This window comes from Triticum dicoccoides, chromosome 5A (assembly GCF_002162155.2).
Source record: "Triticum dicoccoides isolate Atlit2015 ecotype Zavitan chromosome 5A, WEW_v2.0, whole genome shotgun sequence".
In the NCBI taxonomy this organism is placed as follows: Eukaryota; Viridiplantae; Streptophyta; class Magnoliopsida; order Poales; family Poaceae; genus Triticum; species Triticum dicoccoides.
In genome coordinates this window covers 302,154,852-302,168,361 of record NC_041388.1, presented here as the reverse complement: position 1 = coordinate 302,168,361, position 13,510 = coordinate 302,154,852, and positions in this window count along the sequence as shown.

Genomic DNA, 13,510 nt, shown 5'->3' with positions numbered 1-13,510 from the left:
TGCATGGGCGGCTCTCGCACGGATGGCAACGCTTCATCTTCGAGTTGCTCTTTCGGGCTTCGATCCTCCTTGAACATGTTTGTTAGGACAAAGTCGACAGAGGTCCGGTGTAGATTCATGTCGTCTCGTTGGGGCGGTAAGGTTAGGGTTTCTCTCATGCACGCGCGACATGCAGGAAGACTTCCTAGTTGTCATCGACAAGGTCAGATCGGCTCTAGTATGGGAGCGGTGACAGTGGCGCGTCGCCATCTCGTTCTGCCGGCGGTAGTGGTCGTTCAATAGTCCATGGACCTCAATGTAATTTTATTCTGCCTTGGGTGTTTTGTACTTCCATGAACTTTTATAATAGAGTCGGTTATTCTGGGGAAAATATACGACATGCCTTCCCTTGCTAGCATATTTTCTTCCATTGTTTATAAAACAAAAGGCACGCATTAACTTTGGAGGGCATTTAGATTTTCTAAAAGATGCTCATGATCCGAAAGGTGGAAATGGAGCCTGGGCTACAATTAGAGCTTCTAGGAAAAAATCCTCCAAAAAAATGAAGAAAAAGAATACATGTACATATAAAGTTTTATCAGCAGTATATCTTTTCAGCTGTGTTGTACACAAATAAAATATGTGGATTAAAATAGAGTAGTCTTTTTCTTTTAGAGCCATGCAGAAGTGTTGTATGTGTATATTCATTAAGAAACAAGATGACACAACACAAAAAAAAGACGGCTCATACAATGCTATAGAGATCCGACTCAACGGACAAACCTAACTGACAAAATGATCATCAACCTCGGAAAGTTGGCGGTCCGAAAGGAGATGGCGACCAAACCCAACCTAGACTAAAGGCAAAGTTACGATGTAAGGAATTGAAGCGAGAAACCGTCAACTGCAAAAACTTTTTTTTAAAAGAAATGGTAGGTCTTGTTCTACCTTATGCATTCAAAATAGGCCGGAGCCCGAGACACCAAAGTCATTTTACATGAAGACGATGTGAGCGCCGCACAGAGTGTGTAGCAGGCCAGCGCTAGGCCTGAAAAGGAAAGCAAGGAAAACAAGAAAAGAAGAAAAGAAGGCTGGGGGAGTTCTGTGCAACTATCCTTGCACCATTACATTAGCCCAAAAAGTTAGAAGTTCTCTTGCATTTCCTCCTGGTGCTCGCCGCCCCCAGAGCATGAGCAGCTCGACAACCTCAGTAAGAATCTTCCTGGCTGTCTAGAGATTGTTATGGAAGATTTGTGCATTCCTGGCATGCCAAAACGCCACTGCACCAGTTGCAAAAAAAACATGCCAAAGCGCGCCATATGCCTCCCCTGCTACTCCAGAGGCCAGGAAGTCTGCTGCAGTTTCAGTGGAGCTTGCCGAATCCAGGAGGCCGACCTTGGCCTAAAAACCTTAGGCAAGTTTGCATCTGAGTAAGATATGATGCATGGTCTCGGCTGCTGGACATAGATCACATACGTTGTGTTTTACAATCCTTGTCCATTGCTTCCTTAGCATGTTGCCCCGAGTATTGTGCCTGTCCTTGAGGGCCAGCCATAGAAAGACATGGTGTCTTTTGGGTATGATTCGGTCCCAGATGTAAGGGGCCGAGGGGCAGTCCATGCCTCTGAAAGTGAGCAGCTTGTAAAAGTATGTTGTTGAGAGCTTGTTATCAAACGCCACCGGACTCCTGATGTCTGATCTATCAGAACTCGGTGAGATGCTGCTCAGTGGGCCGTTTAGTGTCTCCAGCTCTCGCAACGCCGTGTAGGAGAGATTAGGGTGTAGTTGCATCATCCAGTGACCATTGACGTATTGCGAGGCGACAGTGCAAAACTTGGATTTGGAAAAGGTGAAAAGTGTCGGAAAGGAGTGAATGAGCTGGCCACCCTCCACCCAAAGATCAAACCAGAATGATAATGTCGTGCCATCCCCAAGATCACACCTTGTGGACTGTATGACTAGCTGTAGATAGGATTTGAGGCAGCGCCAGATAGCAGTGTCTGCATTGTGCACTGTAACAGGTATTTCCTTTCGACAGTATGTTGATGCAAACCATTGGTAGTATGGAACATTATTGGATTGCAGTATTCTCGTCATTACCTTGCATATCATTGCCCTATTATGTGCAGCAAGGTCATGTACTCCCAGGCCTCCATTCAACTGCAAAACTTAGAACACAACCGCAAACAATACATCCCAAACTCGACATCCATGACAACGAGGACAACAACGGGATTACAAACATTACAGGGACAACTCGGCCACAACCCTCAAACCAAACCACTTGCAAAAGAATATGTCCGACATCACCGAGCGACGAGGCCACCTGCCCAACACCGTCGGACCTGCCTCCACCCAGTCCATAGAAGAGGGACCGTAGATGAGTCAGCAAGAGGTGGATGCGCCGTCCAGTGGAGCCAGGCCGGACTTTTTCTCAAAACTACATTGTCACTGAAAGTCTTTCATCTCATTATATATATAAAGCAACGATCAACAACATTTTGATGCAAACACATGCCACCACAACACACACCCAAAGCAGGATATATAGGCACTCATCGCAAGAACATCACCCCTAGCACTACAAGAGCAACCGGGAACACACCACTGCAAAGAAATGAAGCCACATATGACGAACCGTGGGCTCCAAAGCGACGCCTTCAGAAAGGATACGACGCCGGACCGCCGCCACCTCCTGATCCGAGGATCAGACTTTTCCCTGGATCAACACGAGGGCAATGACAGCCGCGACGACGCCTTCAAGAAGAGAACGAGCTACGCCGCCACCGGTCCGTTCGAAGATAGAACATGTTTCCATCCCGGCCAACACTCATCGCCACCGAACGCCACACCCCGGCTACCACGCCGCCCACACGGCCATGGCCACCGGGCAGCATCAAGCCATGACCTCTGCCCATGAGCAGCGCGCTACCACCACCAGGGTTGCCGCCCCGGCATCCAAGACCTTGACACCACCTCACCCGAGATCCGCCGCTACCCCAACCAAAGAAAATACATATTCGTGATTTTCAATAAGTTCTTACGGCCAAATTACGTTACTCGACGTGGTCATACTATAACCCGCCGCAAATCAATACAAAGTGGTCATGGATGGAGCGGTCGAGAAGCTCATTGTGTAGTTTATTTTTGCGGGATTTGGGTCATTTTGCCATAGAGGTAGTGCTTCTTTGCAGTGACATTCAACGCGGTTGTTTAATACACTCGGTACCGTCACTGTATGTTCTAGAAAGAAGAAAAATCTTCATGAGAAAAAACAAGATCCATGTGTTTCGTCTTCAGGATTGTGGACGAGCAGGAAAAAGTACACATCCCTTGCACCAACTACACTACTTTAGTTTCGTTCAGTAGACTCACACCAACCGCTGTTGAGAGGCTCTCACCTTCTCTGCATATATAATATATCTACTCTCTCATACTCTCCTCCACTCACACATCTGCCTCTTGTAGCCTACGTTGGTCTTTCTGGATAACTAGTGTTCACAGACATATATGATGGTGAGAAGATAAGCACCCTTTGTTTGGGAATAGGAGGCACTGGGAACCTACTAGCTGCATGATTTTGACAGTGTTCTCTAGTTGTGCCGGCTGATCCGACAATGCCCTCGGCTGCCTCTTCATCATCCCCATCCTGCAGTGGTGCCTATGAGTAGCCAGCAGGTTGCCCTGATTTTCATTGCTGGATAGCTAACACGGCGGACACTAAGAGATCAGGTGGTTGTGGATCTGAACCGCGAAACAGAACTCAGGATGACTGAATCTCTTGAACCAGATGGCATATCAGTCAAGGGTGTGATCCTGCCGGTGCAATGCAAATGCCCCGGTGGAAAATATGCGGGCGATCATGTGGTTCCAAGGCCTTCAGTGGTACTGCACCATTTAGAAGCCTCTCATTTGTGAGTCAGATTGTCCGAAAAACAAGTGCAAGAAGGATTGTCTGGAGAATCTTTTACTTTTTTTAATGATTTGAAGAAATCTCACCGCGTACACAACACGATGTACCATGGCAATTAGGCTAGGGTGGGGTTTGGGTGGATAAGGTTAAGAGATGATTTAATTTGCATAGCATGAATGATTGTAATACCTGCTATTTGTAATGATGCAGAAGTGGCAGAAGCTAACATGCTCCACTAAGAACGTATTACTTGTACTAAATGACCTCCGTTTTCAGTTGTGTTGTCCACAACGTTTTGAGCCACAAATTTATCTTGCTGAATGCTGAGTAGACTACAAATAAATTTATTTTTAATAAGTTCTTACAGACATGAAGAGCCAAATTACTCCACCCGTCGTGATCTAGCCACCGCAAATTAATACAAAGTGCTCAGGGTTGGAACAGTCGAGAAGCCCATCATATAGAACTCTTTGTGGGGTTATGGGTTGTTGGTCATTTAAGGGAGGTGGTGCTTCTTTGGAGTAACATTCTACTCTCTCGCAAGTACAACTCTCTTAATCATTTTTTTGCGGTGATAATCATTTCTTACACGTGCTCGCAATCACATTCAAGTAATGCCCCTTGATTTCATCGGTTTTTGCCTGTGATTTATAAATAGCTTCAGCACAAAAGACAAAACTGTCTCTCCAACGCATAAATGGTTGTGAGTTTGCGCTTTCATTATCTTTGGTAATATCAGTTGTATAATATAGAAGATGCTCGGTATAGTCACTGCCTGTTCTAGAAAAAGGAAAATATTTTCACTTGAAAAAACAAAATCCAGGTTTTTTTGTCTTCAGGATTGTGAGTGAGCAAGAAACAATTATCTAAAGTACACACATGTGCATATGTTACCCTAGGCCCCTTACACTGACTACACTACTTTAGCTTTGTTCAATAGATTCATACCAACCGCTGTTGTGAGGCTCTCGCCTTTGATCATCTTTCCCTGCATATATATCCACTCTCTGACGTTCTCCTCTCCTCACCCTTCTGCTTCTTGTTGCCTACGTTGGTCTTTCTGAGTAATACTCTTCTCAAACATACATATGTTTGCTTCGAGTCTACGAATTACATACGATGGTAGGAAAATAAACACACTTTGGAGGGCATTCAGATTTTCAAAAAGATGGCCATGATCCGAAACGTGCAAACGGAGCCTGGGCTACAATGAGCTCTTTTTATGAAAAAAACAGTTTTTAATCATCAATATTTTCGAAATGAATATATACATTGACATATAAAGTTTTATCAGCAGTATATCTTTTCAACTGTGTTGTACGCAAATAAAATATGTGGATCAAAATAGAATAGCCTTTTCCTTTTTCAGCCACATATTTGTTGTTTTCTTTAGAACCAAGTAGAAGGGCTGGATGTGTATTCATTAAGAACGAAGATGATACAACGTCAAAAAAGACACGGCTCATACAATGCCATAGAGGTCCAACTTAACAAACAAACCTAACTAACAAAAGGAGGGGGAGACTTGTATGAGATCTAACCTTAGGTGAGATCAATGAGATCAATCTATTTGAAGACTTAAAACATGTTCAAAAATTCTGAAAATATTTGTAGACACACATTTTTGTTTGATGTACAACCTCAAAAAGTTTCAGCTCCTAATATAAAGTACACATAGAGAACCAAAAAAGACAAAATCAGATGTGAATAGTGCCAAATACTATTCACCCCAAGATGACACTATTCATAGTCGAATTTATCTTTTTTGCATCTCTTACCGTAAACCAAGTTTGAAGCTAATTTTTTTTAAAGTTGTAAACATACCTTGCAGGTATGTTGTCAAAAAAATTCAGAATTTTTTGAATTGTCTAAATATGAAATTTTGGTGTTGATCCTATGTTATGACCGGTATATTAGGGGCTTAGCCCAGTGGGTTGTGGCCCAAGTTATCTTATCGTTATTAGGGGCTTAGTCCAATTATCTTATCGTTATTAGGGTCGTTTGCTTAGGAGTTAAGTAAATCTCTCTATATAAGGAGAGGAGATGTATCAATCTAATCAAACAAGAAGCAATCAGTATTTGCTCGGCTTCCCTTAGGGAGCCGGGAGACCTAACCCTAGCTGTCTCTTGCGCCGCCACCGCCTCTTCTCCACCACGCAAGGACGGCGCCCAGCCGCCGGCCACCGCGCCCTCGGCCTCGTCTTCCTCCATCTTTCCCCTACAGTCTCCGCCCTAGAACCGGCAGAACCCTAACTCCTAACACCTTGGTATCAGGTAGCTCAGTTTCGATCATGTCTTCGCCGCTGCCCATCCCGTCGCTTCCGCTGCCGACCGTCACCACCGCGCCGCTGCCCTTGATGAAGCTATGTACCTAGGGTAGGGTCATGGACCTGTCCAAACTGCCCTACCCAAGGACATCTCTAGAAGAAATCACCTTTCAATCGACTTGTAAGTGTTCCACTCGACAGACTCGGAGACACTCGACCAAGAAGCGATCACTCGACCAAGACCAAACCACTCGACGGTCAGGAGACCTAAAGGCACTCCGCACGCTAACGGTCGGTTATTAAGTAGCTTTTATGATCATCATAGCACTTTATTAAGGGCGTTACCAGTAACGCCCGATCTTAATGTATTTAAAACCCTGCATAACTGAGGGCCGGAGGGGTCCGGCGAACTCTATATAAGCCACCCCCCTCCTCAGTGTAAAGGGTTCGCACCCCTGTAATTCATACACGCATAATCCAGCCGACCGCCTCCGGGCTCCGAGACGTAGGGCTATTACTTCCTCCGAGAAGGGCCTGAACTCGTAAACCTCGTGTGCTTACAACTTCTCCATAGCTAAGATCTTGCCTCTCCATACTTACCCCCCTACATTACTGTCAGACTTAGAACCACGACAGTTGGCGCCCACCGTGGGGCCGGTGTTTTAGCGATTTGTTGGAGGAGTTGCGATCTTTTCCGATCCGAATCATCATGGTTTCCGGAGGAGTTTTGGTGGAGGGCCGCGAGATCCGTCTCGGCGCGCTCACGTTCATCGTCGACGACTCCGCTTGGCTTCAGGAGGCTCCTCTCGACGTGGACGCGCTCCCTGTCCGTGGGGCAATGCACTTTAGCGCGTGCGTCCGCGGCGTTCTCTTGCGGCAACCGTCGACCCCCTACCGGTCGGCTCCTGTGTTGTCCTCCCTCCCTGTTTCTCGCCGGCGCAAGCGCTCCGGTCGGTCGAGACTCCAGCGGTGGGTGAGACACGCGGTGGCACGCCAGTCGGCCACCCCTCAAGTCATGGCGATCGAGCCCGACGAATCCCTGTACGGCCTGTTCGACCTATCGACTGGCTCCGCAGAGACCGCATCCGAGTGCAACAACAGCGATCCGGCGGCGGAGATTCTGATGGTCGATGGACCGCCCAGTCCTCCCGATTTTCCCCGCACCGACGGAGGCGCAGGTGAAGGCGACCCGTCGCGTCCCCATGAGGAATATCTCCCCGAGCCTCTCACATCGCTGCAGAGAGAAGAACTTCGTCGCCGGAACATGGATGCACTGCACACTCCCATCGTTGGAGAAACCCCCGAGGCTCGTGCCTTGGAGGACGCGCGCCTGGCAAACTTGGCCGAGCGCACTCGACTGGAAAACCTCCATCGAGCGCTCAACGAGCGTGCGCGACAACGGGTTCCAGAATCCAGTCGACGTCAGCTCTTTCCGCCCCCGCAGGTATATCGAACTCCGATTCAGAATTTAGCAGCTGCAGCCCGTATAGCAGAATCGATTCAGCCTTCCCAGTTGGAGGCTGGCAGAGGCTTGCTGCAGATCAGAGCGTTACTCCGGGCAGCAGGAGACCAGAATTCCGTTGTCTCTCAGTCGCGGAACAGGATTCATAGCAGATCCATTGCTTCAGACACAATCCAGTCGGCTCATAGCCCAAGATCACCCCCGAGGCGTGAGGGACGTGGGGACCGGCATAATCAGTACGGGAACTGTGAGCAATATGATCACCGATTCGATCGTGACGATCGACGTCGAGTGCCCATCCCTCCCCCGAGGAGCGGGTCGTATGTGCCTCGACAGCAGGATGACAGGCGCCCTCGTAGTGTTGGGCGAAGGATTCCAGTCGACTCCAGGGAGCCAGGCTTTGATGCGAGATCCATTCTCGTTCAAGGTTTGGTCGACAGGAACAGAGCTCACCGGGAAGGTCACGACAGAGATGCACCTACCAGCAGCAGAGCACATGTTTCAGGGCCAGAGTGCTTTAGTAGAGCCATCAGGGCCGCTGTGATTCCTCCCAACTTCAGGTTGGCGACTAGAGTCAGTAAGTTCACCGGTGAGTCCAAGCCCGATACTTGGCTTGAAGACTACCGAGTGGCCGTCCAGATTGGCGGCGGCAATGATGAAGTGGCCATGAAGCACCTGCCTCTCATGTTGGAGGGCTCGGCCAGAGCGTGGCTGAACCAGTTAGCACCCAGCAGCATTTACACTTGGGAAGATCTCGCCCGAGTGTTTGTCACCACATTTGAAGGAACATGCAAGCGACCGGCAGGGCTGACTGAACTGCGGTCTTGCGTGCAGAAGCCGAATGAAACTTTGAGGGATTACATCCAGAGATGGATCACGTTACATCACACGGTAGAAATGTGCCTGACCACCAAGCAGTCTGTGCCTTCAAAGAAGGCGTTAAGTACAGAGAATTGAATCTGAAATTCGGTCGAACTGGAGATATGTCTCTGAATTGGATGATGGAGATTGTCACCAAGTACGCTAATGGTGAGGATGAGGATCGACTCAGGAGTGGCAAGCTCAAGTCAGTCGCTCAAGAAACCGGAGGAAATTCCAATCGGAAACAGAAGCGGAAAGCCGAGCCAGCTGCTCCCGGGGAAGCCTTGGCTGTAACTCAAGGAAAGTTTAAGGGGAAACCCAAAGGACCTTGGAACCCCAAGAAAGTTAAAGACCAGGACAGAAATGATGTGTTGGATTTGCCGTGTCTCGTCCACACCAAGAAATATGAAGAGGGTAATTTCATTTACCCGAAACATACCACTCGACAGTGTCGACTCTTGATCCAACAGTTCCAGGGCAAGCAGCCCAAAGATAAGGAAAATGTGTCGGACAAAGTTGAGGACAAGGAAGATAGTGACGATGGATACCCCCTGGTCAATTCCACCCTGATGATTTTTGCTGATGTTGAAAGCAAAAGTCGACTGAAAGTCATCAACCGAGAGGTGAATATGGTTGCTCCGGCGACACCCAGTTATCTGAAGTGGTCTCAGACTGGCAACACATTCGACCGGTTCGATCACCCAACGCACATTGCCACCCCTGGGAGGCAAGTTTTGGTGGTCGACCCAGTTGTTGAAGGCACTCGACTGACCAAAGTCTTGATGGATGGTGGCAGTGGTTTGAACATACTATATGCTGAGACGTTGAAAGGGATGGGCTTCCGATGTCCAGACTCAGTACTAGCAACATGAGTTTCCATGGAGTCATTCCTGGGAAGAAGGCTGAATCACTCGGCCAGATTGCTCTTGATGTGGTTTTCGATGATTCCAAGAATTACCGCAAAGAAAAGTTGACGTTTGAAGTTGTAGACTTCCAGAGTGCCTATCACGCTATTTTGGGCAGGCCGGCTTATGCACGCTTCATGGCCCGACCATGTTATGTGTATCTCAAATTGAATATGCCTGGCCCCAAGGGTGTGATCACTATTACGGGCAATCAGAAGAAAGCGGAAGAATGTTTTCAGAAAGGTTCAAAGATCGCTGATGCTCAGATGGCAGTGGTGGAACTGTAGGAATACTAGAAGACTGCAGACCCGAGTGATTTGTTGCGAGCCAAGAAGCCCACTACAGAATCAGCTTTTCAGTCGTCTGGTGAAATGAAGACAGCTCACATCCACCCGACCGATCCCAGCGCTGCTCCAACTCATATTTCAACAACACTCGACTCCAAATAGGAAGAAGCGCTCATCCAGTTCCTCCGTGAGAACTGGGACATTTTCGCATGGAAGCCTTCTGACATGCTGGGTGTTCCCAGGGAGCTGGCTGAGCATCGCCTAAGAGTCGACTCAAAAGTAAAACCTGTCAAGGAACATCTCCGACGGTCCGCCGTCCAGAAGAGAAAGGCTATTGGCGAGGAGGTGGCTCGGCTCTTAGCAGCGGATTTCATCCGAGAAATCTACCACTCCGAGTGGCTCGCCAACGTTGTCATGGTCCCCAAGAAGGACAAGTCACTTCGCATGTGCATTGACTTTATACATATCAATCGGGCCTGCCCGAAAGATCACTTTCCTCTCCCCCGCATCGATCAGATAGTCGACTCGACTGCGGGATGTGAGCGACTGTCTTTTTTAGACGCCTATTTCGGGTACCATCAGATCCGTCTGTATAGACCTGACGCTTCTGTTATGTTACCATGCCGTTCGGCCTCAAGAATGCCGGAGCCACATTCATGAGGATGATTCAGAAGTGTTTGCTCACTCAAATCAGTCGGAATGTGGAAGCATACATGGATGACATTGTGGTCAAGTCACGGAAGGGTTCCGACCTACTGGCTGACCTTGCTGAAACCTTTGCCAACCTCAGGAGGTATGATATCAAGCTTAATCCATCAAAGTGCACATTTGGAGTTCCTGGCGGAAAATTACTCGGTTTTCTCGTTTCCGAACGGGGAATCGACGCCAATCCAGAAAAAGTCGGTACTATACTCCGAATGAAAAGTCTTGTGCGAGTGCACGACGTCTAGAAGCTTACTGGTTGCTTGGCCGCTTTAAGTCGATTCATATCTCGTCTCAGTGAAAAGGCATTGCCTCTTTACCGATTGATGAAGAAGTCCGACAAGTTCAAGTGGACTCCCGAAGCTGATGCAGCGTTTGCAGAGCTCAAAGCTCTGCTCTCCACCCAGCCGGTGCTTGCTGCCCCAATCAGCAAGGAGCCTTTGCTGCTTTACATTGCAGCCACGGGACAAGTCGTCAGTACGGTACTTACGGTCGAGCGGGAAGAAGAAGGAAAAGCCTTCAAAGTTTAGCGCCCAGTATATTATATTTCTGAAGTTTTGACCCCGTCGAAGCAAAGATATCCTCATTATCAGAAGCTTGTATATGGGATTTATATGACCACAAAGAAAGTTGCTCACTACTTCTCTGATCATTCCATTACAGTCGTCAGCGACGCTCCGTTGTCAGAGATCCTGCATAACAGAGATGCAACTGGTCGAGTGGCAAAATGGGCGATTGAACTCCTTCCTCTAGATATCAAGTTCGAGGCAAAGAAAGCTATCAAGTCCCAGGCATAGCAGATTTCGTCGCCAAGTGGATTGAACAGCAACTGCCGACTCAGGTTCACTCGGAGCATTGGACCATGTTCTTCGACGGTTCCAAAATGCTGAATGGTTCCGGTGCCGGGGTGGTGTTGGTCTCCCCCCGAGGAGATAAGCTCAGATATGTTCTTCAAATCCACTTTGATTCCTCCAATAACGAGGCAGAATATGAAGCACTTTTATATGGGTTGCACATGGCCATTTCACTCGGTGTCCGTCGCCTCATGGTCTATGGTGACTCAGATTTGGTGGTTAATCAGGTGATGAAGGAATGGGACGTCAGAAGTCCAGCCATGACTGGTTATTGCAATGCAGTGAGAAAGCTGGAGAAGAAATTCGAGGGGTTAGAGCTTCATCACATACCCCGACTGAAAAATCAAGCAGCTGATGATTTGGCAAAAATAGGTTCCAAAAGAGAAGCCATTCCCAGCAATGTGTTTTTGGAACACATCCACACACCATCAGTTCAGGAGGATCCCTTCACTGAAGAGGCCCCGCAGCCAAAAAGTGCCACGGATCCGACTGAAGTTGAAGTTCCAGCTGTGGTCGACTTGATCAAGGAAATCTTGGTCATCACTCCCGACTGGACAGTACCGTACATCGCGTACATCCTAAGGAAAGAACTCCCAGAGGATGAAGAAGAGGCTCGATAGATCGTCCGTCGATCCAAGGCCTTTACAGTCATAAAGGGACAGTTGTATAGAGAAAGCGCGACTGGAGTCAATCAGAAGTGTATAACACCAGAAGAAGGTCAGATGATCCTTGATGATATCCACTCGGGGACCTGTGGTCATCATGCGTCCTCTTGGACCATTGTGGCTAAAGCATACCGAGCGGGATTTTACTGGCCAAGGGCCAATGAAATAGCAAAAGAGATAGTCGACAAATGTGAAGGATGTCAGTATTACTCCAATATGTCACACAAGCCCGCGTCAGCTCTGAAAACCATTCCACTCGTCTGGCTCTTCGCTGTTTGGGGGCTAGACATGGTTGGACCACTGAAAACGGGCAGGAGCGGCTTCACTCATGTGCTAGTAGCAGTCGACAAGTTCACCAAATGGATTGAAGCTAAGCCTATCAAGAATCTTGATGCTTGCACTGCTATCAGTTTCATCAGAGAGTTGATATTCAGATATGGAGTTCCGCACAACATCATCACTGACAATGGGTCAAACTTCGATTCCGACAAATTCAGGGCCTTTTGCGCCTCTCAGGGCACACGAGTCGACTATGCTTCGGTCGCTCATCCTCAGTCGAATGGATAGGCGGAAAGAGCAAACGGCCTAATTCTCAAAGGACTGAAACCTCGATTGATGCGCGATCTCAAGCACGCAGCAGGTGCATGGGTCGACGAGCTTCCATCAGTTCTTTGGGGATTGAGGATGACCCCAAACCGATCGACCGAAAGAACCCCGTTCTTTCTGGTCTACGGAGCCGAAGCAGTCTTGCCGAGTGACATGCTTCACAACGCCCCTCGAGTTGAGCTCTACTCTGAAGAAGAAGCAGAACAAGCCCGGCAGGACGCAGTCGACCTCCTGGAAGAAGAAAGAGAAATGGCCATGATCCGATCGACCATCTATCAGCAAGACTTGCGTCGATTCCATGCCAGAAATGTGAAGAGTCGAGCCTTCCAAGAAGGAGACTTAGTCCTCCGAGTGGATCAGCAAAAACCACACAAACTCGCTCCTACCTGGGAAGGCCCCTTCATAGTCACCAGAGTCCTCCACAATGGAGTGTACCACCTCTACAATGTCGATCGCCAGATTGATGAGCCACGAGCCTGGAATGCGGAGCTACTCCGCCCCTTTTATACTTGAATTCTCACTCGGATGAGATGTAATAAGAAAAAAAACTCCTGTAGTTTATTTACCAAAGACAAGAGCGTTATAATTTTCCCCAGTGATTGTTACTGTTTTTGTTTACGTAAGAAATCCCCCAGTGGGTGGCTTAGCTGCGAATCCGCTTTGCCTAAGTTTGTAAAAATAATTTCCTACCGAGTGGTGAGCCAGCCTCCCACTCGGGGGCTTAGCTGCGAACCCGTTTCGCCTAAGTATTTAAAAATCCTACCGAGTGGAGAGCAATCCTCCCACTCGGGGGCTTAGCTGCAGTCCAGTACTCGCCTAAGTTCTCTCACTCGGAGACTTAACTACAGTCCGGCACTCGCCTAAGTTTGAAAAAATCCTACCGAGTGGTGAGCGACCCTCCCACTCGGGGGCTTAGCTGCAGTCCAGTACTCGCCTAAGTTCTCTCACTCGGAGACTTAGCTACAGTCTGGCATTCGCCTAAGTTTGAAAAAATCCTACCGAGTGGAGA